This window comes from Nothoprocta perdicaria, unplaced genomic scaffold, assembly GCF_003342845.1.
Source record: "Nothoprocta perdicaria isolate Ctin4 unplaced genomic scaffold, notPer1 scaffold_65, whole genome shotgun sequence".
Taxonomy (NCBI): Eukaryota; Metazoa; Chordata; class Aves; order Tinamiformes; family Tinamidae; genus Nothoprocta; species Nothoprocta perdicaria.
The window spans coordinates 1,396,052-1,401,980 of NW_020455921.1; the positions used below are offsets into that span (position 1 = coordinate 1,396,052).

General features: G+C 39.9%; 1 long non-coding RNA gene across 1 annotated transcript; it reads right to left on the minus strand.

Annotated features, from left to right (window-relative positions):
• Window positions 1-816: 816 nt before the first annotated feature.
• Window positions 817-5,694, minus strand: LOC112956567. Its single transcript, XR_003251071.1, has 3 exons — window positions 5,643-5,694; window positions 4,500-4,600; window positions 817-934 (listed from the first exon to the last, which is right to left on the minus strand). It is a non-coding gene; the product is annotated as an uncharacterized LOC112956567 (long non-coding RNA).
• Window positions 5,695-5,929: the final 235 nt, after the last annotated feature.

A 5,929-nucleotide genomic window follows, 5' to 3' on the forward strand; every position in this document is an offset into this window, starting at 1 on the left:
CATTCAGACTTATTTTATCATGTCACATTCTTACATTCCAATTGGTCTTTAAAAAATAAAATGCAGAGGAAGAAGGTAAACATCAAGTCTTTCCCCTGCCTGTGACAAAATTAGAATTTTTCTGCAACAGTTTATAAATACTGTGTGATGGCCCAGTTCTCACAGAGCTCTGGTTAACCTGGAAATGTGAAGTTCCATGTACTGTGTAAACACAGCCAATAAACAGGACACTGAGGCAGGAGGAGAGGAACTGCAGAATTTCAGCTTGGCTCCAACTGGAAGCCAAGGTCAGAGACAATGAGTCTAACAAGTAATCAGAGAATGCAGATTTGGGCAAAATGACAATGCCTGTAAAAATCTGATTTTGATGGCAAACCTGTTATTCACTACCCTTCAAAGCAAGGCTCAGCCTTCTGCTCCAGTTTGTAATGTGTGACAGTATGACCTTCTGTTTTATGAATTAAAGCTTGAAAGACCAGTATTTATATAGAAGAAGTAACTTTATTTTAAGCTCCTAAAAAAATCAACCTTCTATTTAGCTTTTCCATTCTCTTGTCACTTGTAATTTATTCAGTTATTTTGATTCCAGTGCACTGCAACAAACTGAAAACACCAACCACACAAATAATAATAAATCAAAAGCCTTTCTTGCACAAAAGCAGCATGTCCAGAAAGAGGAATCACCACAAACTCCTCCCACCTGAGCCACATCTCAGCTCTGTTCATTGCTCTCCTACCCTCTCCTTTGTCTGCACAAATACATGAGATTTACAGTAGAAGTAGATGAAATTACAGTGAGCAGTTTTAAGCATTTGAAATCACTGGAAATCCCTGTTCTCCTTCCCATCTTGTCCTTGCGCTTGCTTTCTACATCTGAGACCTCCATTCATTTCCATGGAAACACTTTGCCAGTTCCTAGGCACTGGCTTCACTGCTGCAGAAAGAGGAGGAAATAATCTCTGAGAAAGAAAAATTTCACTGGAAACACAAACAATACACATATTTTCTGGTAGAAATACAAATATTATCTTTTTTTTTTCAGTATCTTACAGAGAATTACCCTTTGAATCCCAACTGCCATGCCTGAAACAAGATGTATGGATGCACTCAAGTCTTTGTAATTAGTGATGTATAATTCATAGCAATCCATATCCACTTTAAGAGACACTATTACAAGATGATTTCTACCTTATATCCTCTTAGTTTGCCATTTCAATTTCTTTCCTTTGCCTCTCTAAAATTTTCACAGGGAATTCAAGTCAAAAGTAAGCATCCTTCCGTCTTCCATTTTTCCCCTTCCATCCACCTTAACTCTCAAAGTCCTTTCCAGAATTATTAATTCTTCAGCTCTTTCCTGATATATGCTTCAGTTTTGCATATTATCTCTCCTACCCTAATTTACCAATGAATACTGGAAAAAATATAGGCAGTAACCTGCCATCAAAATCTAAACTAGATTCAGTGTCTGGAGTTTGGCCCAAACCCTTAAAATTCAGGGATTATCAACAGCGCTTTTCCTGGATTTTTGCTCTCTCCGTTGTTTGTCTGAATCAAAGCAAGTTAGGACTGCATTCACCGCATTCAGGCTGCTCTGATTTTCACACAAACTGCTCCTAGCCCTTGTTGCTCTTTGGAAGCATGGAAGCTGACTGCAGCATTGCATCACTCCAACTGTTCGCCCACTTTTTTTTCATCTAAAACTGGACATTGAATGGGATGCAAACATGAAGTCATTTGTCCCCATACTTGCTCACAAAGGACCTGCTTCATTGCTAATTCTGTGCAACTGCTTCAAAAATTTCCCTCTTCCGGGGGAACTTTGGAGCAAATGTCCTGGTAAAGGCAACACCTTCCTTTCTGATCTGCAGATATAAGAAGTCCTTCTGCTCACAAGAACAAGAGAATTTCAGCAGATCAGGACCTAATTGTTTTTAAAATAAGGCCCCAAATGAGCTTCTGTCACCAGTGGGCAAGACTGGTGCTTTCTCTGAGGACTGACAGTGCTGAAGCAGAGCACAAGAAGGCAATGTATTAATGAGCCTTCAATCAAATCCAGCTGGAAAGTGCAGAATCAAACAAGTGTCTGTGTGCTCAATAAAGTCAAGAAAAGAGGGATGTTTAGAAATCGGGAYAAGCTGTGTGGCACTTGCTGTGCACAGGAGCAGGACACAAACCCACACCTGAGTCATCTCCAGGATGTAAAGCAAGGAAGAGATTCCGTGACACAGAGTGAACAGAAGAAGTGCAAGAAAAGCATGATGCCTTGCAATTGCATTACCTACCTTCCAGACCATGACTAGAAAACTGCTTGTTTGACAAGGCACAGAACTCAAATAGAAAGAGGTAAAAAGAAGAAAATGTGGAAATGAACAAATATAGTCACAGGCAAGGAATGATACATGCTTCTGCCACTGTTTCTCCCAGCAACATGTATTCTAATGCATGCAAAATATAACAGATATGTTTCAAACAGCATGCCGCTGGAAGGCAGTTCACATTGAAATATTACCAGCCATATTTTTGAACAAAAAGATGAAGAAATGTATATCAAAGATAATTATTATGTTTACAAAAGTGTTTTAGTCAAATAGACACAGAGGTCTTTCAGATGATATAATGTTACATTATTTTTTTCCTATAATGTTTTCTGTTGGAAGACTAGCTTTTGGTCACAAAAATTCATTCCAGGAAAGGGGAACAATTCCATCCAGTGACTTCACAAATGGATTAAATAGCATTTCTGAACCGTGGTTCACAGTATATCCCTGGTCAGAGTCTGCATGGCCATGTTGTATCCCAGTTGTCCATGGCTTCCCTTTCTAAATTCAGCTGTCTGCCTGGAAATCTGGTAGCATGTGGCTCTGCTTCACCCACAGACATGAGGTGCTTTGGAAAGAGCTACTTGCAGGAGGGAGATGGGAGCAGTCTGCTCTCCGCTTTCCTTGGAAGCAGGACCAGGCCRGGTGCAGTTCAGCACCCCACAGCACATGCCTGCCCCTGAGATTTCTCAGCTTGCTTCAAGTTGTGCATTAAAGAGAAGCAGTGCTTCCATGTCCCGCCGTGCTGCTCTGTGTGCATGCAGCAGCTTGGATGGGCTTTGCATTTTCTAAAACAGCTCCTGCAAAATCTTGCAGCTGTTATATGAATGTGGTACAATTTACACTATACAGTGTGCAGGTTATGCCAGCGCTCAGAGAACGACTGAATGCAGCCTGCCACAAGTGACAAGCTTGTCGTTTCTAGGAAAAATTCAGAGCTGTTAACACTGTTAAGTTACCACTGTTACCTTACTGAATTTGCATGGGACAAACATCAACAGCAATGCTGCATCATTCATTTACAGAGATACAAAAATATGAATTTGAAAATAAATGCCTTCACTAAGTCCACTGGTTGTATCATTCTTTAGTAGCTTCAGAATGAAGTACAGACCTAAGTGCACATGTAAGGACACATTAGCTCTTAATCTCCCTGCAGGAAGGATTTAGGAATTGTTCTATTTTCAAAACCAGGAGAAATAAAGAAGAGAGATCAAGGCTAATGAGTGAAAAYTATGTTAACTGAGCTTAAGTACTCACATTTAATAGGCAGTTAGCTGTTATAGGCCTCCACCACAACACTTTTCCAGAGATTCTGTGACATGTTCCCTTGTTAGGCAGAACATCTTGACTATACTCCTTTAAGTGTGGAATGTATCTGCTGTCACCCTAACCATACTACAAATAAGCTGCTATGAGCAAGATGGCCTTATCTGGGGTCTTGTCCATATCACTGATCTGAGTGATCTTCTGTGACACACTTAAGCCAAATTTTTGTTTTGGCTCCCTAAATTTAAATCACTCAAATGAATGTGTCTAAATAAATGACCTGTTTTAGGAAAGTGCTAGATGTTTGTAGTTTTCACTGAGTTGAACTCAGAACCACCTGAGCCACCCAACAGTCCCCTTCTACTCCTGCTATTTGGTCACAGTRTTCCAGTTGATGAATATTAGGACCCAAGGATCCATGATGTAGGTGCCTGAAACTATACAAATGAATAAAATATGCGAACATTGCATTTTTGCAGGAATGTCAATAGACCATGTCACCAGGCACCACAGTGTATTGCTTGTAGAAGGAAGCCTTGCTGAAACAGTGATCTCTGGATAAATAGGAAAATCTGCAAGCTACAGCAGTTTTATTCTCCAAATCACATTGCCAGTTCAAACTGTGGGAAATAAATGTAGCTGGCAAACTTGGGACCAAGACTTCTCCCCTCATAAGCAGCATTACATTTAATGGAGTATTTTTTCATCCACATAAACACCTAGTGTACCAACAACAAAGAATCTTATGTGTCAGGAATTAAGCAGTTCTGGCTGCACTCTCTGCAACTCTGTTGCTGTGGAGTTAATCTTCGCACAGGAGAAAAGACCTTGCCTTTTTGCTTTATCCCCTGGACAACCACACTACACAAACAAACTGCTACCTCATTCCCACTGATGAAAAATGGTCCTTACCAGCGATGCCAGAAGGGCTCAGCTGAGCCTGTGCCAAAAGAACAAACGGTGTCAGCACATTTCTCAAGAATCCGGATGACAGCATCACAACAATGCATTACCTTTGATATGAAAACACAAAAACTTCATTATAATTGTCTGACAGAAATGTGCATGGAGGCGGATTTGGTTTCTGGGTCATGATAGGCACAATATACTATGTTCATAGCACAGACTCAGTCTTTCCCCTTGTTGTCCACTGCCAATATTTTCCATTCCCTCTGACTTAAGTATTTGTCTTCCTCCTTTCTGATCCTTTCCCTTCTGTTCTCTTTTCTTCTTCATTTGCTACCTCAAGATTCACTTTTGCCCTTTCCATCCTTATCTATGTTTCCTTCCACTCTTTTTTTTTTTTCACAGCATCAACATTTTCCTCCTTCCTTTCATATTTAGTGTGACATATTTAGTTCCTCTTTTTGCCATCTTTGATTTATTCCTCAAAAGCTGTGTCCTTCTTTTCATGAAGAATCCAAATACTTTCAACAGAGAAACATATAACACAATCTTTTGTGTTATACATTATTTCTTACAACTCTTTCTTCCTTTTTCTGTTCTTTTCTGCTCATGCTGCCATAGAAGTTCAGATTCGTGCTATCTTCCAATTTTCCTACTGTTATTTTTTTTCTCATCGGATTTTCAATTTTCTATTGCTTCTTCCCTAGAAGAAAGTCCATCATCTTTAAAAGCACTCTTTGCTTCTCCTTTTGCTCCTTCAGCTACTGTTATATCTTCTCTCTCTCGATAATCTTTAAGTTTGCTTAAACTCAATCATTATTTTCAGTCCCACCCTAAACTCTCCAAAATGACTTCTTCCCCTTTCATTCAACTGCAACCACATTTGCTGAGGTGACATCTTCCAATCCAAATTTTGGAGAATGGGACTGCATTTTTAATTTGYCGTACCTTCATACGTTAGTTATCTTTGTTAGAAGCAACTCTAGTCTTTTCCTCAACCACCTGTGACTCTGATGTCCCCTGGTTCTCTAGCTTCTCTTCAGCATATCCTATGAAAGATATGCTGAAGAAAATGAGCWTGTCCTCATCTTTCCTTAGCAATAAATGGGCCTGTCCCTGCTTCAATTTTCTCTCATCTCTGTATCTTACCTCTGGTTAATCTCATCAACAGAGCACAGATTCAATTATCCACTCAATACAGATGACCTACAGATCTTTCTTCACCCAAGGTCTCTCCTTTAAAATCTTGGCTGAGTAGGCACCTAATTCCCATTAACTGCAGTTGTGTTAACCCTTATTTGTGTGTTCTGCTCTGCATCAAGTGTTAACTTTTTGTTTGTTCCCTGAAGGCTCATCACAGGGTATTTCTCCCCCATTTAAATTCCACTTCTATCTGGTTCCTGGTATCACTCTCCACCACTCCTTAATTATTGCAA